Source organism: Pristiophorus japonicus, chromosome 8 (genome assembly GCF_044704955.1).
Source record: "Pristiophorus japonicus isolate sPriJap1 chromosome 8, sPriJap1.hap1, whole genome shotgun sequence".
Taxonomy (NCBI): domain Eukaryota; kingdom Metazoa; phylum Chordata; class Chondrichthyes; family Pristiophoridae; genus Pristiophorus; species Pristiophorus japonicus.
This window is the reverse complement of record NC_091984.1, coordinates 162,156,167-162,180,956: the sequence shown is the minus strand read 5'-3', so window position 1 is coordinate 162,180,956 and position 24,790 is coordinate 162,156,167.

Sequence of the window (24,790 nt, the reverse complement as noted above, 5' to 3'; positions counted from 1 at the left end):
TGAATTTCAAAAGGGCACCTGTTGTATAAACAGTCCTTTATGAGTGTTGATGCACGTAAGTTTCTTCGAACTGTCGACCAGCTCCTGTGTCATGTAGGCCGGCGTCAGATCCAGTTTAGTGAACGACTTCCCCCTGGCTAGTGTTGCAAACAGGTCATCAGCCTTCGATAACGGGTATTGATCCTGTTTCGAAACTCGGTTGATCATAACCTTGTAGTCTACACAAATCCTAACAGTGCCATCACTTTTCAACACGGGAACAATAGGGTTGGCCCATTCAACCGGTTATATGATCTCTTCACGCTGGAGGCTATCCAGTTCAATTTCCACCTTCTCCTTCATCATGTACGGAACTGCCCGAGCTTTATGATGGATGGGTCTTGCATCCGAGTCCACGTGGATCTGCACCTTGGCTCCCGTGAATTTGCCGATGCCTGGTTCAAAAACGAGGGGAACTTGCTCAGCACTTGAGCAAATGGAGTATCCTACTCTGATGACAATGCTTTGATCTCGTTCCAGTTCCATTTGATTTTTTTTAACCAGTTCCTGCTGAACAGCGTTTGACCATTGCCTGGAACAATCCATAGCGGTAAAACGTGAACCGCACCATCATACGACACCTTGATTACTGCACTGCCAATCACTGTTATGAGTTCTTTAGTGTACGTACGCAACTTGGCATTGACTGGACTCAGCTTAGGCCTCACAGCCTTAGTATCCCACAGCCTGTAGAATATCCTCTGGCTCATTATTGATTGACTCGCACCCGTGTCCAATTCAATCGATACCGGCACACCGTTAAGTTTTACATTAATCATTATTGGTTGGCTCTTTGTTAGGAATGAATACAGTCCATAAACTTCCTCCTCTGGTATCTCGGATTGCATATCCGTATCCGCGCTAGACTGGTCATCATCCTCCTTGTGGTGTGCCGCAGCACGCTTGCTCAGTTGCGGACACATGCGCTGGAGATGCCTCACTCTCGAACAGCCTTTACAAATATACTGTTTAAACTGACACTGATGATACCAATGATTTCCCCCACAACGCCAACACGGTGATATCGGATTCATTCCCTTTGGCGGACTTTGAGCAGCCACAGGTTTTGCGTACGCAGTCGGGCAGGCCCTGCCATATGCTACTCTGCCAAACGACTATACTATCTTGTTTACAGTACTTTCAGAGTTCCAATTTTTCAATGATATCTGCTTTAAGCTTTTGTCCGTCATCATGCATGATTGGGCAATCGTAATGGCCTTACTCAAATCCAGCGTCTCCGCCGCAAGAAGCATACGCAAGATCACCTCATGGTTGATGCTGCTTACAAAGAAGTCCCGCAGCATGTCTGACAATGCAGTTTCAAACTTACACAGTCGAGCTAGATGTCTTAGGTTGGCAACGAATTCTGATACATCCTGGCCCTCAGAACGAACGTGCGTATAGAATCGATATCTTGAGGTGATGTTGCCTTCATCTGGTTTGAGATGGTCACGTACCAGAGCACACAATGTTTCATAGTCCTTGTCCATTGGACTTAAGGGCGAGAGGAGATTCTTTGAGTCCATAGATTTTCGGACCGCAAACCGTGAGGAGACCCGCCCAGCGCCAAACTGCATCTGCCTCTTCCTCCATTTTGTTGGCCACGAAGTACTGGTTCAAGCAGGCTACAAAGTCTGCCCAATCTTCTCTCTCCACGAATCGCTCCAAAATTCCAATTGTGCACATTTTTGCATGCAAAGGTTCTTGTTACCTTGTCGCCAAATGTTGTGTATGCAATAACTCAATAGACTGAATATTGTAAACACCGAATAGGTACAAACCTGGCTCTACTTTATTAGGGCCGAAAGTGATTACATTACAAGATGGCTGGCCTTTTATACCTGGGCTGCACACACATGCGCACAGCCCAATGACCTCCGACAGTGTTGCCACCTGGTGGCTAATAAACCCAAGCATACATACATGATATAGTGAGCTTGGAGTGTGCTCAAAATGGTGGTGCGGCTCCCATTAAAGGGGAGGACCTACTACCGCTGCCACCATCTTATTTTCTGTCGGCCGACGGCCATGTCGGGCTGACAATTACGCACCTGGGTTGGCAGCCTGACACCCCCTTCTTGAGTGCCAGGTCGCTGGCCCGTCCGAAACCTTCCCTGGTGGCCCAGTGGACGGATATTAAATAATCACGCCGATCTCCCCTTTCAGTGAAGGGGAGAGCCCAGGAAAATGCGGCCAAGTCCAGGGGCGGGGAGGACTGGCTTGGTGCCTCTGACAGTGGGCTGGTGACATGCGCAGTGTCACCACGTGGCTTCGGCAGTGACCAAGCCTGGAGACTGGGGCCAGAGGGGTCATGACCCTTCCCCCACCTTGGCCAATCAGATTGACTCTGCCAAAACTTTAACTCAAGTCCATGGAGAGTAAAACCAGCGTCCAGCCCAATCCCGTCAGTTCCCCACCACGTGCGGTGAGGTAAATTCCCCCGATTGTGACTGATGTAAAAATACCAGAATCTTTTCAATGTATTTTTGATTTCCCAATTTTGGCTTGGCCAGAGATTGTACAATGGTTGTGTCAATGAAACAGCCCAAATGGTTTTAAAAGAAAATGACAGTGAAGAGATCAGACCAAACCCAGATCACAGAACACGTTGAAGAGCTGAGTGAAACAAGCAGAAGACCATTCGCTTGTGTTTATAAATATGAGCAGTGCAAAATTCGGATCGCTCGCGTTCCTTTTACAGGAACTACGAGTGCCCTGAGCATCCACGGCATGCACGCACGCTGTGGGGTGAATCTCGCTGGACACCATATTGGTGGGGGCATTAGCGCCGCAGCGATCACCATCGGCAGTGTGCAGAGAACGCACATCATGACGGCAATCAGATTGCAATGCCGATTTGACACCATTTTGGAGTTGAATGCTCCAGCTAACGCCGTCCCTTAACCTCACACACTGGACACACGGTGAGCAGCAGGAAGGGCCTCCTCCAGCAGGATCAGCAACTACTTACAGCTTAGTCACCGGGTGATTTCTTCTGCCTGTTGCTACCATTCTACAAGTGTCTGGGGCTTTCTATAGTTGTGTCAAGCTGCAGAAATCTACAGGGAGAGCGTGGCAGGTGCTGAAGGACTGTTTGCTGGGTTCAAGGTTTCGGCACAAAGCACTTGCTGCCAGACGTGGTGCGACTGTAGGAATTCCCCTTAGCATACAGCATAACTGAGAATGGTCAGAGAGCGAGGCAGAGCAGGGCAAGCTGATGGAAGAGGAAGGTAGAGGAGGTGGAGAAGGGCTGTCAACAGGAGGCCATGTCCGCCCGGGGTGTTCAGGGAGCAATTCTCCGACCTGCCCCTCAGTGAGGAACAGTGTGTGAGACGTCTGCAATTCAGTATGGCCGTCTGACTGAAATCAGCCCCTGCTGCAGGAACAACTGCACCCCGAGCGCAGGGCAAGGAGGGCACTGCCCCCGAGAGCAGGGCATTGCTCCCGAGAGCAGGGCATTGCCCCTGAGAGTAGGGCGAGGAGGGCACTGCCCCCGAGAGCAGGGCATTGCACCCGAGAGCAGAACATTTCCCCCGAGAGCAGGGCGAGGAGGGCACTGCCTCCGAGAGCAGGGCATTGCCCCCGAGAGCAGGGCACTGCCCCCGAGAGTAGGGTGAGGAGGGCATTACCAGGAGCTGTGAAGGTGACCGTGGCGATGAACTTTAGTGAGCCTGGATCCTTCCAGGCTGGAGCTGGAGATATTTGCAACATCTCCCAGTTTGCCGTCCACTGTTGTGTAAGGGAGGTCACTGAGGCTCTGTGTTCAAAGAATGCTCACTACATTTCGTTCTCTCTTGCCAGAGACATGCAGGTGACGTGAGTACATGGATTCGCTAGGATTGCAGGCTTCCCCATGGTTCAGGGTGGCATTGACTGCACACACATCACTTTGCGGGCTTCTCATGTCAACTCGGCTATGTACCGCAACTAAAAGGGATTCCACTCCCTCAACATCCAGCTGGTGTGCGAGCATAGGCAGCAAATCATGCAGCTCAATGCTCGGTATCCTGGCAGCAGTCTTGATGCCTTCATTCTGCGGCAGTTCACTGTACCATCTGCATTTGAGCCACCATGCCACACCAAAGGGTGGCTACTGGGCAATAAGGGCTGTCCGCTAATGACCTGGCTAATGACTCCGGTGCACAACCCATGTACACGTGGGCAGCATGCATAGCAAGAAGGCCATGCTGCCACACAAAATGTGATCGAGTAAACCATTGACCTGCTGAAACAACGCCTCCGCTGCCTGAACCGCTCTGGTGGAGAGCTGCAGTACTCGGCGGAGCATGTGTCAAGATTCGTGGTGGTCTACTGCAAAGGGGCCGCCCATTTAAAACTGAGATGAGGAGGAATTTCTTCTCTCAGAGGGTGGTAAATCTGTGGAATTCTCTGCCCCAGAGAGCTGTGGGTCATTGAATATATTTAAGGCAGAGATAGACAGAATTTTGAGCATTAAGGGAGTAAAGGGTTATGGGGAGCGGGCGGGGAAGTGGAGCTGAGTCCATGATCAGATCAGCCATGATCTTATTAAATGGCGGAGCAGGCGCGAGGGGCCAAATGGCCGACTCCTGCTCCTATTTCTTGTGTTCTTATGTAAAATGCTGTCATCCTGAGAGGAAACAGCAGGTTCGTGCTCCACGGAGGCACTGCCACTTCCCCAGGGCGGCGCCTCAACAATCACAGTAATCTGTTGGAGGACAGTTTACTGGACTGCTGAGACACTGCAAACCCCTTTCAACACGAATCCAGAACCACGATGATAGCAGTCTGAGCTTTCAGTGCAGCACCCAGACATAGAGAGGAAGCTGCTCGTGCTGCAGTGGAAGCGGAGACATCGGCCATCAGATGCTACGTCATGGCTGGGTCCACATGTGTGCTAATTTAGTTGCCCGCTGCAATGTATTTGCTTCATGGGTTCTTTGTTTAAGAATTCATAACAACACATTGCTATTAAGAACTAGTTGGTTTATTGGCAAAGGTTTAACAATCACACTACACATTACCACTTCATCCACCAGGCTGACAACTATCTGCCTCATCGTGGAACCCCTGAACCCATCTGGCTGGGGTTTTATTTAGCCTTGTGAACATCACATGACTGGCTAAGCCATTCCCAACTCCAGAGCACTGCAAACCTGTGAGCATACTCACAGGGACATACTCACAGGGGCATACAATCTCGGGGTTAAGTCATGGCAGGAGAGCTCGGACACGTGTTATGCTCCTCCTGTAATATGTGGGAAGTCAGGGACGCTTCCAGTGTCCCTGACAACTACATGTGCGGGAAGTGCATCCGCCTGCAGCTCCTGACATTGTGGCACTGGAGCTGTGGGTGGATTTACTCTGGAGCATCCGTGATGCTGAGGATAACATGAATAGAACGTTTAGTGAGTTGGTCTTACCACAGGTAAAGGTTACACAGCGAGATAGGGGATGGGTGACCAACAGGAAGAGCAGTGGAAGGAAGGTAGTGCAGGGGTCCCATGCGGTCATCCCACTGCAAAACAGATACGCCACTTTGGGTACTGTTGAGGAGGGATGATTCATCAGGGGAGAGCAGCAGCAGCCAAGTTCATGGCACCGTGGGTGGCTCTGCTGCACAGGAGGGCAGGAAAAAGACTGGGAGAGCTATAGTGATAAGGGATTCAATTGTAAGGGGAATAGATTGGCGTTTCTGCGGCCGCAACCGAGACTCCAGGATGGTAAGTTATCTCCCTGGTGCAAGGGTCAAGGATGTCTCGGAGCGGGTGCGAGACATTCTGAAAAGGGAGGGTGAACAGACAGTTGTAGTGGTGCTTATAGTTACCAACGATATAGGTCCTACAAGATGAATTTAGGGAGCTAGGAGCTAAATTAAAAAGTAGGGCCTCAAAAGTAGTTATCTCAGGATTGCTACCGGTGCCACATGCTAGTCAGAGTAGGAATCGCAGGATAGCTCAGATGAACACATGGCTTGAGCAGTGGTGCAGCAGGGAGGGATTCAAATTCCTGGGGCATTGGAACCGGTTCTGGGGGAGGTGGGACCAGTACAAACCAGACGGTCTGCACCTGGGCAGGACCGGAACCAATGTCCTCGGGGGAGTGTTTGCTAGTGCAGTTGGAGAGGGGTTAAACTAATATGGCAGGGGGGTGGGAATTATGCAGGGAGACAGAGGGAAGTAGAATGGGGGCAGAAGCAAAAGATAGAAAGAAGGAAAGTAAAAATGGTGGCCAGAGAAACCCAAGGCAAAAAGCATAAAGGGCCACATTACAGCAAAATCCTAAAGGGGCAAACGCTGTTAAAAAGGCAAGCTAGAAGGCTCTGTGCATCAATGCAAGGAGTATTCGGAATAAGGTGGACGAATTAACGGCGCAGTTAACGGATATGATGTAATTGGCATCATGGAGACATGGCTCCAGGGTGACCAAGGCTGGGAACTCAACATCTAGTGGCTATTCAACATTTAGGAAGGATAGACAGAAAGGAAAAGGAGGTGGGGTGGCATTGCTGGTTAAAGAGGAAATTAATGCAATAGTAAAGAGGGACATTAGCCTGGATGATGTGGAATCTGTATGGGTGGAGCTACGGAATACCAAAAGGCAGAAAACATTAGTGGGAGTTGTGTACAGACCACCAAACAGTTGTAATGAGGATAGGGACAGCATCAAACAAGAAATTAGGGATGCGTGCAATAAAGGTACAGCAGTTATCATGGGCAACTTTAATCTACACATAAGAACATAAGAACATAAGAATTAGGAACAGGAGTAAGCCATGTAGCCCCTCGAGCCTGCTCCGCCATTCAAAAAGATCATGGCTGATCTGGCCGTGGACTCAACTCCACTTACCCGCCCGCTCCCCATAACCCTTAATTCCCTTATTGGTTAAAAATCTATCTGTCTGTGATTTGAATACATTCAATGAGCTAGCCTCAACTGCTTCCCTGGGCAGAGAATTCCACAGATTCACAACCCTCTGGGAGAAGAAATTCCTCCTCAACTCGGTTTTAAATTGACTCCCCCGTATTTTGAGGCTTTGCCCCCTAGTTCTAGTCTCCCCGACCAGTGGAAACAACCTCTCAGTCTCATTCTTGTCTATCAATTTCATTATTTTAAATATTTCCATAAGATCACCCCTCATCCTTCTGAACTCCAACGAGTAAAGACCCAGTATATTCAATCTTTCATCATAAGGTAGCCCCCTCATCTCCGGAATCAGCCTAGTGAATTGTCTCTGTACCCCCTCCAAGGCTAGTATATCCTTCCTGAAGTAAGGTGACCAAAACTGCACGCAGTACTCCAGGTGCGGCCTCACCAATACCCTGTACAGTTGCAGCAGGACCTCCCTGCTTTTGTACTCCATCCCTCTCGCAATGAAGGCCAACATTCCATTCGCCTTCCTGATTACCTGCTGCACCTGCAAACTAACTTTTTGGGATTCATGCACAAGGACCCCCAGGTCCCTCTGCACCACAGCATGTTGTAATTTCTCTCCATTCAAATAATATTCCTTTACTGTTTTTTTTTCCCAAGGTGGATGACCTCACACTTTCCAACATTGTATTCCATCTGCCAAACCTTAGCCCATTCGCTTAACCTATCTAAATCTCTTTGCAGCCTCTCTGTGTCCTCTACACAACCCGCTTTCCCACTAATCTTTGTGTCATCTGCAAATTTTGTTACACTACACTCTGTCCCCTCTTCCAGGTCATCTATGTATATTGTAAACAGTTGTGGTCCCAGCACCGATCCCTGTGGCACACCACTAACCACCAATTTCCAACCCGAAAAGGACCCATTTATCCCGACTCTCTGCTTTCTGTTCGCCAGCCAATTCTCTATCCATGCTAATACATTTCCTCTGACTCCGCGTACTTTTATCTTCTGCAGTAACCTTTTGTGTGGCACCTTATCGAAGGCCTTTTGGAAATCTGAATACACCACATCCATCGGTACACCTCTATCCACCATGCTCGTTTTATCCTCAAAGAATTCCAGTAAATTAGTTAAACATGATTTTCCCTTCAGGGACACACTCACAGGGGTATACTCACAGGGATACACTCACAGGGATACACTCACAGGGACATACTCGCAGGGACACACTCGCAGGCGCATACTCACAGGGGCATACTCACAGGGGCATACTCACAGGGGCGTACTCACAGGGACGTACTCACAGGGATATACTCACAGGGATACGCTCACAGGGGCATACTCACAAGGGCGTACTCACAGGGATATACTCACAGGGATACGCTCACAGAGGTATACTCACAGGGACACACTCACAGGGACACACTCACAGGGGCATACTCACAGGGGCATACTCACAGGGACACACTCGCAGGGGCACACTCACAGGGGCACACTCACAGGGACATACTCACAGGGGTACACTCACAGGGGCACACTCACAGGGGTATACTCACAGGGGCACACTCACAGTGACATAGTCACAGGGGTATACTCACAGGTTCATACTCACAGTGTTATACTTACAGCGGCATACTCACAGGGACATACTCACAGGGACACACAGGGGCATACTCACAGGGACATACTCACAGGGACACACAGGGGCATACTCACAGGGGCATACTCACAGGGGCATACTCATAGGGGCATACTCATAGGGGCATACTCACAGGGACATACCCATGAGGACATACCTATGGGGACATACTCACGGGGACATACTCAAGGGACGTACTCACAGGGACATGCTCACGGGGACACAGGGACCCATTCACAGGAGCGTACTCACAGGGACATACCCACAGGGGTATACTCACAGGGGCATACTCACAGGGACACACTCACAGGGACACACTCACAGGGACATCCTCAAGGGGCATACTCACAGAGACATACTCACAGAGACATACTCACAGGGGCATACTCACAGGGACATACTCACAGGGACATCCTCAAGGGGCTTACTCACAGGGGCATACTCACAGGGGCATACTCACAGGGGCATACTCACAGGGACATACTCACAGGGGCATACTCACAGGGACATACTCACAGGGGCATACTCACAGGGACATACTCACAGGGGCACAGGGAAACACTCATAGGGACATACCCATAGGGGCATACTCACAGGGGTATACTCACAGGGGTATACTCACAGGGGTATACTCACAGGGACATACTCACAGGGGCATACTCACAGGAACATATTCACAAGGGTATGCACACAGCGACATATTCACAGGGGCATACTCACAGGGGTATACTCACAGGGGCACACTCGCAGTGACATGGTCACAGGGGTATACTCACAGGGTCATACTCAGAGTGTTATACTTACAGCGGCATACTCACAGGGACATACTCACAGGGACACACAGGGGCATACTCACAGGGGCATACTCACAGGGGCATACTCACAGGGACATACTCACAGGGACACACAGGGGCATACTCACAGGGGCATACTCACAGGGGCATACTCATAGGGGCATACTCACAGGGACATACCCACGGGGACATACTCACGGAGACATACTCAAGGGACGTACTCACAGGGACATGCTCACGGGGACACAGGGACGCACTCACAGGGGCATACTCACAGGGGTATACTCACAGGGGCATACTCACAGGGGCATACTCACAGGGACATCCTCAAGGGGCTTACTCACAGGGGCATACTCACAGGGGCATACTCACAGGGACATACTCACAGGGACATCCTCAAGGGGCTTACTCACAGGGACATACTCACAGGGGCATACTCACAGGGACATACTCACAGGGGCACAGGGACACACCCATAGGGGCATACTCACAGGGGTATACTCACAGGGGTATACTCACAGGGGCATACTCACAAGGGTATGCACACAGGGACATACTCACAGGGACATACTCACAGGGGCATACTCACAGGGGCATACTCACAGGAATATATTCACAAGGGTATGCACACAGGGACATATTCACAGGGACATACTCACAGGGGCATACTCACAGGATACACTCACAGGGGTATACTCGCAGGGGTATACTCACAGCGACATACTCGCAGGGGTATACTCATAGCGACATACTCACAGGGGCATACTCACAGGATACACTCATAGGGGTATACTCGCAGGGGTATACTCACAGCGACATACTCGCAGGGGTAAACTCACAGCGACACACTCACAGGGACACACTCACAGGGGCACACTCACAGGCGCACACTCACAGGGGCACACTCACAGGCGCACACTCGCAGGGGCATACTCGCAGGGGTATACTCGCAGGGGTATACTCGCAGGGGTATACTCGCAAGGGTATACTCACAGCGACATACTCACAGGGGCATATGCACAGGGACACACTCACAGGGACATACTCACAGGGGTATACTCACAGGGATACACTCACAGGGACACACTCACAGGGACACACTCACAGGTTTATACCCACAGGGGCATACTCAAAGGGATATACTCACAGGAACATACTTACAGGAACACACTCACAGGGACACACTCACAGGGGCACACTCACAGGGGCACACTCACAGGCGTATACTCACAGGTGCATACTCACAGTGGTATACTCACAGGGACATACCCACAGGGCCTTACCCACAGGGGTATACACACAGGGGTATACTCACAGGGGTGTACTCACAGGGACATACTCACAGGGACACACTGACAGGGGCATACTCAGAGGGACATACTCACAGTGGTATACTCACAGGGACATACCCACAGGGGCATACACACAGGGGTATACACACAGGGGTATACTCACAGGGTATACTCACAGGGGTATACTCACAGGGACATACTCACAGGGGCATACTCACAGGGGCATACTCACAGTGGTATACTCACAGGGACATACCCACAGGGGTATACACACAGGGGTATACTCACAGGGACATACTCACAGGGACATACTCACAGGGACACACTGACAGGGACACACTGACAGGGGCATACTCACAGGGACATACTCACAGGAACATATTCACAAGGGTATGCACACACGGACATACTGACAGGGACATACTGACAGGGACATAATAACAGGGGCATACTCACAGGATACACTCACAGGGGTATACTCACAGGGACACACTCACAGGGACACACTCACAGGGGCACACTCACAGGGCCATACTCACAGGGCCATACTCACAGGGCCATACTCACAGGGACACACTCACAGTCGCAGGGGTACACTCACAGGGACATACTCATAGGGACATACTCACAGGGACACACTCACAGGGACATACTCACAGGGGTATATTCAAAATGACTTATTTACAGGGGCATACTCACAGGGGCACACTCACAGGGGCATACTCACAGGGGTATTCTCACAGCGGCATATTCACAGGGGTACACTCACAGGGGCACACTCACAGGGGCACACTCACAGGGGCACACACTACAGCCACCACTGCATTTCTGGAAGGGATGGGCTCCAGCTTCTGCGAGAAGCCCTGCGCCAGGTTCGTGCCGGATTCATCGATGCTCCTTGAAATTGCACGCAGGCTTTTTGGCAGGCTTCCCCATGCACCAAGCCTGACTTTTTATCCAAGATATAACAAGCTGCACTTCAGTGTGTCACCTGGGAGCATTAAAGTAGAGCGATGGCATGAAACTAGGCGGGTACATTCTGCAATCGGCTTCATTTCAGCAACCTGTTTTCTATCCCATTTGCTTCCCTCCTCTCCCGTTAGGACGGGTATAGTGTGAGGGGACGGTATTGACCACTCTTCATCTGCCAACTCGAGAGTTAGCAGACTATTCCACCATGAAGGGGTATCTTGGCATGAGCCCGATCCCAGCTCCACCCAAAAGGATATTTTCCGATGGGTATGGATGCTTAAATCCGTCCTGTGTGATTTTCATGACTCTTGCCCCCGGGGGACACCTTGACCAGGGGCAAAGGTCAGGACAAAAGAGACAGAGACCCAGTGGATCACTGCGTCCCCATAGTGTTTTTCCAGAGTTACTGTGGACGTGTGGAACAAGCCCTCTGGAAAGTAACCTGTATAGTTCCTTGAAAAGGCGAGATCAGGTAGATACAACTATTAAAGGCCATATGGAGGAGAAATTTGGTTGGTTAGTGCCACCTATTAGCACACCAGAGGGGCGCTAATGAGGCGCTAACAAGCACCTCCCACCCGAGCACCGCGCTGTCTGCACCTGCTGCAAACTTCAGCGAAGGTTAGCGGCGGCACTGACAGTTTGCGCTCTTTGATAGCACCGCCCACTCGATGACATCACCAACTGTGCAACGCCCCCATAGCCCCGCGTTTCCAAAATTCACTGTCCCGCCTTCCCGCCTGCCGTAGCGCCTGGCGCTGAGACCGGCTGGGGAAAGTAGTCGGTCCAGCGATGATCCCGGGGCAAGGTTAGTGCTGAAATTTCAGTTCTTAAACTTTTATTTATTTGTCGCAGCAGTGGGGGAGTGTGGCTGTGGTTTATTGAATTTTTCAGTGGGATTTTCTTTCCATCTTTGGCAGAAAAAAATCAAAGAGCAAGTTATTATTTAAATGGAGAAAGATTGCAAAGTGCTGCAGTACAGCGGGACCTGGGGGTACTTGTGCATGAAACACAAAAGGATAGTATGCAGGTACAGCAAGTGATCAGAAAGACCAATGGAATCTTGCCCTTTATTGCAAAGGGGATGGAGTATAAAAGCAGGGAAGTCTTGCTACAGTTATACAGGATATTGGTGAGGCCACACCTGGAATACGACGTGCAGTTTTGGTTTCCATATTTACGAAGGATATACTTGCTTTGGAGGCAGTTCAGAGAAGGTTCACTAGGTTGATTCCGGGGATGAGGGGGTTGACTTACGAGGAAAGGTTGAGTAAGTTGGGCCTCTGTTCATTGGAATTCAGAAGAATGAGAGGTGATCTTATCGAAAGGTATAAGATTATGAGGGCCTTGACAATTGGATTCAGAGAGGATGTTTCCACTGATAGGGGAGACTAGAACTAGAGGGCATGATCTTAGAATAAGGGGCTGTCCATTTAAAACAGAAATGAGGAGAAATTTCTTCTCTCAGAGGGTTGTAAATCTGTGGAATTCACTGCCTCAGAGAGCTGTGGAAGCTGGGATATTGAATAAATTTAAGACAGAAATAGACAGTTTCTTAAATGATAAGGGGATAAGGGGTTATGGAGAGCGGGCAGGGAAGTGGAGCTGAGTCCATGATCGAATCAGCCATGATCATATTAAATGGCAGGGCAGGCTCGAGGGGTCGTATGGCCTACTCCTGCTCCTATTTCTTCTGTTCTTATAGTTAGAGTACTATGTGGACCTCATTATCGAAAGAATATTAAAGCCACAAAGAGCATAAAGATTTGACTCACTAGGTTACAACTACATGACACAAATCTGTCCCTCTCCTACACCTCTCCTAGCTCCTCCAATGCTGCCAGGCTGCTTATCCAACATCCAAAGGCTAAAACCATTGAGTTTGGTCTCAGTCACAAATTACTTTGCCATGGACTCTATCCCCTTCCCTGACCACTGACTCAGGCTGAACAAGACAGTTCTCAACCTCGCCATCACATGCAACACCAAGCTGAGTTTCCTCGTCATCACAAAGATCGCCAAAGTCCACCTCTGTAACATCAGCCACCTCCACTCCTACCTCAGTCCATTTGCCACAGAAAACCTCAAACACATTGCTGTGTATGCAATAACTGTTAGACTGAGTACTGTTTAACTCCAAGAGGTATGACCTTGGCTCTGCTTTATTAAGGCCCAAAGTGACTAATATACTTGGGCTGCAGACACGTGCATGCAGCCCAATGACCTCCAACAGTAATGCCATCTAGTGGCTAGTGATCCCAAAAGTACATACATGATAATACCCCCCTCTGAGATATTAACACAGTCTGTTACAAATTGAGACGGTCCGGTGTTTTACGCTCCCGGGTTGACCGTCTCAGTTCAACTCCAGCCTTGGGTGAGTATTCAGAGTCTGTTGTGACTGGTGGCTGGGTGGCTGACTTGGTGGGAGTGGCAATAGCCATGTCAGGGATTGAAAGTCCATTTTCATTGATCATGTCAGTGATTGAAAGTCCCAATGCACTGATGACCACTGAGTCCTCTGATGACTGGGGGTAGGTTGGTTGGTCGTCGATTGTCTCTTCCTTCGACTGTCCCGGTTCATCTGTGTGCTGCAGCTTTGTCTGATCCGTATGTTTCCTGCATGTTTGCCCATTTTTGAGCTTGACAATAAATACTCTGTTGCCTTCCTTGGCCATGACAGTACCAGCGATCCACTTGGGACCCTGACCGTAATTCAGAACATACATAGGATCATTTACAGAAATATCACGTGACACAGCTGCGCGATCATGATACTCTTGCTGACTGTGTCTTCTATATTCAACATGATTATTCAAGTCAGGGTGTACAAGAGATAGCTTGGTCTTAAGACCTCTCTTCATCATTAGTTCAGCAGGCGAGACCCCGGTAAGCGTGCGTGGTCTTGTCTTCTAACTAAACAGTATGCATGACAGGCGGGTCTGCAGTGATCCTTGGGTTACTCACTTCATATTCTGCTTTATGATTTGGACAGCACGTTCTGCTTGCCCATTGGATGCAGGTTTGAATGGTGCTGACCTTACATGTTTGATACCATTAAGTTTCATGTACTCTTGAAACTCCTGACTGGTGAAACACGATCCGTTGACGCTAACAATGATGTCAGGCAGACCATGTGTCACGAACATGACACTGAGATTCTCAATGGTAGCTGTGGATGTGCTGGATGACATGATTATACACTCTATCCACTTCGAATATGCATCCACCACAACTAATATGTCCTTACTATACAGTATAAATGCACACGAGGCCCATACTTGAGAGAAGGTCACTCTGTGATCAGCAACCTTTATTAGCCAGCACTGAAGTGATGAAGGTGGGTGGAGCTTCCCCTTTTACACCTGAAAGTCCAGGTTGGGAGTGTCTCCCACAAGTTCACCACCTAGTCGTCAATGTTCTCAGTGTATAACTTAGGTCAGTTTATACATAGGTTACAATAACAGTTGAATACATGACACCACCTCCCCCCCAAAGTCTTATTGGGATCACAGGTTAAGTCTCCCTGGTGGTTTACGCTCCCTTGTAGTTGGGGCTCCGGTTGTTGGGCGCTGACCTGAGTGTCTGCTGTTTGCGGTGCCTCAGGCCTGTCCGGACTGCCCACAGTGACTGGGCTCTCCTCCACTTGGTTCCGGTGTTCGGTCACCTGTGGTGGAGTAAACTCTACGTCGTGTGTTTCCTCTGCTTCTTCTATGGGGTTGCTGAACCTCCTTTTTGTTTGATCCACGTGTTTGCGGCAGATTTGTCCATTGGTAAGTTTAACTACCAGAATCCTATTCCCCTCTTTGGCAATCACAGTGCCTGCAAGCCATTTGAGCCCTGCAGTGTAGTTGAGGACAAAGACAGGGTCATTGACATCAATACATCGCGCCCTCACATTCCCGTCATGGTAGTCACATTTTGACTGGCGCCTGCTCGCAACAATTTCTTTCATGGTGGGGTATATAAGGGATAACCTGGTTTTGAGCATCCTTTTCATTAGCAGCTCTGCGAGTGGAACCCCTGTGAGCGAGTGCGGTCGGGATCTATTGGCCAACAGGAGGCGCGATAAGCGGCTTTGTAGGGAACCTCCTTGGATTCTGAGCATCCCCTGTTTGATTATCTGCACTGCTCGTTCCGCCTGGCCGTTTGAGGCTGGTTTGAACGGTGCCGTCTTGACATGGTTGATACCATTTCCTGCCATGAAGTCCTGAAATTCAATGCTTGTAAAGCACGGGCCATTGTCACTGACCAAGACGTCCGGTAGACCATGGGAGGCGAACATTGCCTGTAGACTTTCGACCGTGTCAGAGGATGTGCTTGAATTAAGAATGTCACACTCAATCCATTTGGAGTAGGCGTCTACTACAACCAAAAACATTTTTCCCATGAAAGGAACTGCGTAGTCCACATGGATGCGTGACCATGGCTTGGCGGGCCAGGACCAGGGGCTAAGGGGAGCTTCCCTGGACGCATTGCCCAGCTGGGCACACGTGTTGCACCTGTGAACACAAAGTTCCAAGTCTGCATCTATCCCTGGCCACCAAACGTGTGACCTGGCAATTGCCTTCATCATGACAATGCCCGGGTGTTCATTGTGGAGTTCTCCGATGAACACCTCTCTGCCCATCTGGGGCATGACTACTCGGTTTCCCCATAGTAGGCAATCGGCCTGAATCGAGAGTTCATCCTTGCGCATGTGAAATGGTTTAAATTCCTCAGGGCATGCCCTGTACGTGGCTGCCCAGTCTCCATTCAGGACAAATTTCTTGACTAAAGACAGTAGCGAGTCTCTATTTGTCCAGACTTTGATCTGACGGGCTGTCACGGGTGAGCCTTCACTTTCGAAAGCTTCAACAGCCATGACCATCTCAGCAGCATGCTCGATTGCCCCCTCGGCGGTGGCTAGTGGGAGCCTGCTGAGTGCATCGGCGCAGTTTTCAGTGCCCGGTCTGTGCCGAATTGTGTAGTCATAGGCGGCTAACGTGAGTGCCCACCTCTGTATGCGGGCCGATGCATTTGCATTTATGGTCTTGTTGTCGGCCAAAAGGGACGTTAGGGGTTTGTGATCTGCCTCCAGCTCAAATTTCCTGCCAAACAGGTACTGATGCATTTTTTTTACTGCATATACACATGCTAGTGCTTCCTTTTCTACCATCCCGTAGCCCCTTTCTGCCTGGGACAGACTTCTGGAGGCATAAGCTACCGGCTGTAACTGACCCTTGGCATTAACATGCTGCAACACACACCCGACCTCATAGGTCGATGCATCACACATTAAAACAAGTTTCTTACATAGTTCATATAACGTTAACAGATTGTTGGAGCATAACAAATTGCGTGCTCTATCAAAAGCCCTTTCCTCGCAGTCCCCACAGACCCAATCGCGACCTTTGTGTAGGAGCACGTGTCGCGGCTCTAACAGCGTGCTCAATTTGGGAAGAAAGTTACCAAAATAGTTCAGGAGCACCAGGAACGAACGCAGCTCCATCGTGTTACGGGGTCTGGGTGCTCTCTGGATCACTTCCGTTTTGGACGTAGTAGGTCTGACCCCGTCTGCTGCTATCCTCCTCCACAGGAATTCTACCTCTGGAGCTAGGAAGACGCACTTCGCCTTTTTCAGTCGCAGCCCTACCTAGTCTAGTCTGCGTAGCACCTCTTCCAGGTTGTGGAGGTGTTCTTCAGTATCGTAACCCGTGATGAGGATGTCGTCCTGAAAAACCACCGTCCTTGGAATCGACTTGAGGAGGCTTTCCATAGTTCATTGAAAGATCGCGGCGGCCGAGCGAATCCCGAACGGACATCTGTTGTACTCAAACAACACCTTGTGTGTCGTGATGGTGGTCAGCTTCTTCGACTCACTCGCCAGTTCCTGGGTCATGTAAGCTGAGGTCAGGTCCAATTTTGAAAAAAGTTTGCCACCGGATAGCGTCGCAAAGAGGTCCTCCGCTCTCGGTAGCAGGTACTGGTCTTGGAGTGACACACGATTGATGGTGGGCCTTGTAATCACCAGATATTCTGACCGATCCATTCGCCTTGAGCACCGGCACAATCGGGATCGCCCAGTCACTGAATTCGACTGGCGAGATGATGCCTTCCCTCAGCAGGCAGTCCAATTCGCCTTCTATCTTTTCCCGCATCACATACAGCACCGCTCTGGCCTTGTGGTGTACTGGCCTGGCGTCCGGGTTTATGTGAATCACTACCTTGGTCCCCATGAAAGTGCCAATGCTGGGTTGAAATAATGAGTCAAATTTGTCCAGGACCTGTGAGCATGATACTCGCTCCACAGAAGAAATTGCATTGACATCGCCCCATTTCCAGTTCATGACAGCTAGCCAACTCCTCCCCAGTAATACGGGACTGTCCCCCGGGACAATCCAGAGTGGCAATCTGTTCTCCGAATCTTTGTGGGTCACGACTACCGTGGTGCTGCCTAGTTCCTTTGTATATGTCCGTAGCTGTGCATCAATCGGCAATAATTTTGGCCTCCTGGCCTTGGACGCCCACAACTTATCGAACTGTTTGATACTCATCAGGGACTGGCTGGCCTTTGTGTCTAGCTCCATTAATACTGGGATGCCATTGAGGAGCACTTTCATCATTATCGGTGGCGTCCTGGTGTCTGAACTGTATATGTGCTCCACATGAACTCGCTGAACTTCAGCTTCCAGCGATTTCCACCAGCATTCATTTGGCCTCGTAGGGCTTACATCGGGCCCGTCCTCCTCGTACATCAACCTAGCTGCAGGCTTCCTGCACATACGTGCCAAGTGACCGCTGACTTTGCAGTTTCTGCAGGTATATTGCTGATACCTGCAAGCTCAGGCTGGGGGGGTTGCCTCCAAACCTCCAACATGAGCCATTGTTGGAAACAAAAGGTCCATTACCAGACAATCGTCTCTGACTGTCTCTGTAACTATCCTTAAGTGCACCATTGACAGGTGTTGCTGGCCCCATTACTGGCCGCATTGTCCCTTGCGATGGCATGAATCACCGTTCAGCTAGCCATTGTCTCTGTTGAATTCCCCCTTTGGGTTCGACTACATGCTCGGGCATGTCCGATTGCCCCTGCCTGCCTGGAGAACCGTGTCCCGCGTTAACAATGTTGACTCCCTGTCCATTTGCTGCATTTAAGCCAAGATTTTTGTCAAACATCATTCTGGTCTCTTCCTCCCCTGAGATAAATGTCTGGGCCATCAAAGCCGCCATTTCCAGGGTCAAGTCTTTGGTCTCAATCAGTTTCCTGAAAACCCCAGCCTGCCCGATGCCCTCAATAAAAAAGTCTCACAGCATCTCCACTCTGCATGCATCTGGGAACTTACATAGGCTCGCCAGTCGCCGGAGGTCTGCCACGAAGTCTGGAACGCTTTGCCCTTCTCGCCGCCGGTGCATGTAAAACCGGTGTCTCGCCATGTGCATGCTGCTCACCGGTTTAAGATGTTCCCCGATCAACTCACTGAGCTCTTCAAAAGTCTTGTCCGCCGGCTTCTCTGGCGCTTCAAGGTCCTTCATCAGGGAGTATGCCCTGGATCCACAAACCGTTAGGAGATGAGCCCTGCGTTTGTCGGCTGAATCCTGTCCCAACCATTCCTTAGTGATGAAACTTTACTATTGTCTCTCAATAAAATCATCCCAATCATCACCAACACAGTACCTCTCGTCTGTGCTGCTAGTGGCCATGCTCGCGTGGTTTAAATCCCAGTTTCTCGTCGCCAATAATATGTCGTTACTATACAGTATAAATACACATGAGGCCCATACTTGAGAGAAGGTCACTCTGTGATCAGCAACCTTTATTATCCAGCACTGAAGTGATGAAGGTGGGTAGGGCTTCCCCTTTTATACCAGTGTCTCCCACAAGTTCACCACCTAGTGGTCAATGTTCTCACAGTGTACAACTTAGGTCAGTTTATACATGGGTTACAATGACAGTTGAATACATGACAACAACTAAAAACATCTTCCCCAGGAAGGGACCTGCAAAGTCTATGTGGATCTTGGACCATGGTTTGGACGGTCACGACCACAGACTCAGTGGCGATTCTGCTTGTGCTTTGCTGAGCTGCATGCAAGTGTTGCACTGATGCACACATGATTCCAGCTCAGAGTCAATTCCCAGCCACCATGCATGAGACCTGGCAATGGCTGTCATCATTACAATGCTGGGATGTGTGCTATGTAGCTCATGTACAAATTTCTCTCTCCCTTTCTTGGGCATAACAACACGCTTGCCCCACGTATACAATCTGGCTGAATAGACAGTTCATCTTTGCGACAAATGTAAGGTTTGGTCTCCTCGCACATTTGCTTGGGTATGGCAGACCAATCACCTTTGAGGATGCAACTCTTCACCACTGATAAAATCGAGTCCTAGCTGGTCCAGGTCTTAACTTGTTGAGCCGTGACAGGGGTTCCTTCACTCTCAAAAGCATCCATAACTAACAATAGGTCCGCCGGTTGTGGCGTTTCCACCTCCGGTGTGGGCAACGGCAGACGGCTCAAAGCATCGGCACAATTTTCGGTGCCAGGTCTATGGCAAATGACATAATCATAAGTGGATAATGTCAGCGCCCACCTCTGGATGTGGGATGAAGTATTGGTATTGATACCTTTGTTTCCAGAGAACAGTGAAATGAGCGGCTTGTGATCTGTCTCCAGTTCAAACCGAAGACCAAACAGGTACTGATGCATCTTTTTAACCCCATACACAGAGGCTAGTGCTTCTTTCTCTACCATGTTGTAGGCTCTTTCCACTTTAGACAAACGTTTTGAAGCATACGCGACTGGTTGAAGTTTACCCAGCTCATTAGCTTGTTGGAGTATGCAACCAATTCCATATGACGAAGCATCACAGGCCAATACTGAACGTTTACATGGGCCATAATGTACCAGCAGCTTGTTAGAGCAAAGCAGATTAGTGGCTTTCTCAAAAGCTCGGTCTTGAGATGCACCCCACACCCAGTTGTCGCCATTTCTTAGCAGCATGTGCAGTGGTTCTAATAAGGTGCTCAGTTTAGGTAGCAAGTTACCGAAGTAGTTGAGTAGACCCAGGAACGAATGCAGCTCCGTCACATTCTGCGGCTTGGGTGCATTCTTGATGGCCTTGGTTTTCACGTCCGTGGGCCTGATGCTGTCAGCAGCAATTTTCCTCCCCAGGAATTTGACCCCTGGTGCCATGAAGACGCACTTCGAGCGTTTCAGCCTGAGTCTCACTTTGTCCAGACGATGTAGAACCTCTTCCAGGTTGTTCAGATGTTCCTCGGAGTCACGACCTGTGATCAGGATGTCATCTTGGAACACGACGGTTCTGGGAACGGACTTCAGTAGACTCTCCATGTTCCTCTGAAATGTTGCTGCTGCTGAGCGAATTCCAAAAGGGCACCTGTGATAAATAAACAGTCCGTTATGTGTGTTAATGCACGTAAGTCTCTTCGACATCTCGACCAGCCCCTGTGTCATGTAGGCCGACGTCCAGTCCAGTTTGGTGAACGACTTCCCCCCCGGCTAGCATTGCAAACAAGTCATCAGCCTTTGGTAACGGGTACTGATCTTGTTTCGAAACCCTGTTGATCGTAGCCTTCTAGTCTCCACAGATTCTGACTGTGCCATCACTTTTCAGCACAGGAACAATGGGGCTGGCCCATTCATTAAATTCGACCTGTGATATGATCCCTTCACGCTGGAGTCTGTCCAATTCGATTTCGACCTTCTCCGTTATGATATACAGAACTGCCCGAGCTTTATGATGGACGGTCTTGCATCCGAATCCACGTGGATCTGCACCTTGGCTCCCGTGAAGTTGCCGATGCCTGGTTCGAACAGTGAGGGAAACTTGCTCAGTACTTGGGTACATGTATCTTTCTCCGACGACAATGCCTTGATGTCGTTCCAATCACATCTGATTTTTTCAAGCCAGTTCCTGCCGAACAGCGTTGGGCCATTGCCTGGGACAATCCATAGCGGTAACTCGTGAACCACACCATCATACAACACTTTAATTGTGGCACTGCCAATCACCGTTATGAATTCTTTGGTGTACGTGCGCAACTTGGCATTAACTGGACTCAGTCTGGGCCTCACAGCCTTAGTATCCCACAGCTTGTCGAATGCCCTCTGGCTCATTATCAATTGACTCGCCCCCGTGTTCAGTTCCATCGATACCGGCACCCCATTAAATTTCACGTTGATCATTATCGGTTTGCTCTTTGTTAATAACGAGTACAGTCCATACACTTCCTCCTCTGGTATCTCGGATTGCGTATTCGGATCTGCACTAGTCTGACCATCATCCGCCATGTGGTGTGTCGCAGCACGCTTGCTCATCTGCGGACACTTGCGTTGGAGATGCCCCACTCTCAGACTGCCTTTGCAACTACATTGCTTAAATCGGCACTGCTGGTGTCGGTGATTTCCCCCACAATGCCAACACGGAGAAATCGGATGCATTCCCACTGGCGGACTTTGGGCAGCCACAGGTTTTGCGTACGCAGTCAGGTAGGCCCTGCCATGTGCCGCTCTGTCGAACGCCGAATCAATCATATTTATAGAACATGCCGAGTTTCGATTTTTTTACTGATATCTGCTTTAGACTTCTATCCATCGCCATGCATGACTGAGCGATCGTGATGGCCCTGTTCAAGTCCAATGTCTCCACCGCCAGTAGTTTATGCAGGATCACCTCATGGTTGATGCCGATTACAAAGAAGTCCCACAGCATGTCTGCCAATACAGCCCCGAACTTACATGGTCCCGCTAGACATCTTAGTTCGGCAACGAATTCCGCCGCATTCTAACCCTCTGAGCGAACGTGCATGTAAAATCTGTATCTCGAGATGATGGTGCCTTCGTCTGGCTTAAGGTGGTCCTGTACCAGTGTACACAATTCTTCACACATCTTCTCTGTTGGACTCACAGGCAGGAGTAGATTTTTTATCAGAACATAAAATTTTGGACCGCAAACCGTGAGGAACACCGCCCGGCGCCAATCTGCGTCACCGACCTCCTCCATTTTGTTGGCCATGAAGAACTGGTTCAGATAGCTCACAAAGTCTGCCCAATCTTCTCCTTCCACAAATCGCTCCAACAATCCAATTGTGCTCATTTTTGCATGCAAAGGTTCTTGTTGCCTCATCACCAAATGTTGTGTATGCAATAACTGTTAGACTGAGTACTGTTTAACTCCAAGAGGTAGGACCTTGGCTCTGTTTTATTAAGGCCCAAAGTGACTAATATACAAACTGGCTGGCCTTTTATACTTGGGCTGCACACATGTGCGTGCAGCCCAATAGCCTCCAACAGTGATGCTATCTAGTGGCTAGTGGTCCCAAAAGTACATACATGACACACATCTTAACCACTCAGTTACTCTGATTGTTTCCTGACCTGTCTCCCATTGTTTCATAAACTTCAGCTTGCACAAAGCTCAGCTGCTTATATTCTATTCCGTGCTCAACATAGCGCTGCGATATGTGTGCGCACTAGGTCCGTGCAGCAGAGCAGGTCTCCAGTCGTCCTGGTTAACCCTTGCCACCTGATAAAGGCCTAGCTCTATCAAGCTTGTGTGGTGGCTGGTGTGCAACGGCCACCCCACGTTAAAAAAATTCACGCACAGGCATCTTCCACCCCCTCAACTGGAGTTCAGGACTGGAACATCGGGTCCTTCATCGAAACACCTGTGAACTCTCGTGGAAGCAAGTTATCCTCATTTGAGGGACCACCTATGATGACCTCGTGCCGATCCCCATGCTACCCTCTACAGTCGGCGCTGTGTCAGTATTTCAGCCGGTGGCTGCGAGTGTTAAATCGAGTGGGGGTGTGTCTTTATCTTCACTGTCTTCCTGTTCTCCCACTGCTGCCTGTCCCGGCTGCAGATCTTGGGTATCTGAAAGGAGAAAGGCACAAGGGTAGGTTGTGACGAGGTTCAGGGGAAACGCAGGAGGGGCCTGCTTACACTGTCTGCAGCTTGTAAATCAGCAGAGATTGTGGGATGAGTGGGTAGTGGGATGTGAGAAGGAGGAGTGGGTTATGAGGATACTGTTATGTCTTGAATAAAGAATCTGACCAGATACTGTAAGCTTAAACTAATGTGTGACCATAGTCCTTTATTACAGGTCTCCAGTGTGCCTCTCCAGCCTGTGAGGCCTCCTTATGTACAGGTGCTCCCAAGGGATTGTGGGATCCCTTGGGATTTCAGGGGATGAGCCCTCTGGTGGTTAAATATGGTATTTACAGGTTTACATACATATAACAACATTCCCCCCCAAAGTCAATAGTGTAACTATTTACAATGTGAGTCGATCTGGGGCCTTCCTTTCCCTGGTTGATTGTCTCGGTGCAAATGCTGGTTTTGGTGAGTCGTTTGTTGGGCCCTCGCTGGTCTGCTGCGCACTGGCCTTGCTGGGCTGCTGGATGTGGTGAGTCCTGCTGGGCTGCTGCGGGTGATGGGTTCTGCTTCGTGATCAACCGCTGGGTCGGTTGCCACTTGTGTGTGTGCTGGAGGGTCGAAAAAGGTAGTCTATTGTGGGTTGCTCTGGATAGTCTGTGAATCTGAGTTTGGTTTGGTCCAAGTGTTTCCAGCAGGTGAGTCCATTTGAAAGTTTGACCTGAAACACCCTACTCCCCTCTTTGGCCACGACAGTGCCAGGAAGCCACTTGGGACCTTGTCCATAGTTTAACACAAATACAGGATCATTAATCTCAATTTCACGTGACACATTTGCGCGATCATGATATGTATTCTGTTAAAGCCGCCTGCTCTCTACCTGTTCGTGTAGATCAGGGTGGACTAACGAGAACCCTTTTCATGAGCAGTTCAGTGGGGGGAACCCCAGTGAGCGAGTGGGGTCTGGTGCGGTAACTAAGCAGGACTTGGGATAGGCGAGTCTGCAGTGAGCCTTCAGTTACCCTCTTCAAGCTTGCTTGATTGTTTGCACTGCTCGTTCTGCCTGACCATTGGACGCTGGTTTAAACGGGACAGATGTGAGATGTTTGATCCCATTGCGGGTCATGAATTCTTTGAATTCGGCACTGGTGAAGCACGACCCATTGTCACTCACAAGGACATCAGGCAGATCGTGCGTGGCAAACATGGCCAGCAGGCTTTCAGTGGTGGCAGCGGACGTGCTTGCTGACATTATCTCACATTCAATCCATTTGGAGTACGCATCTACAACCACAAGGAACATTTTTCCTGCATA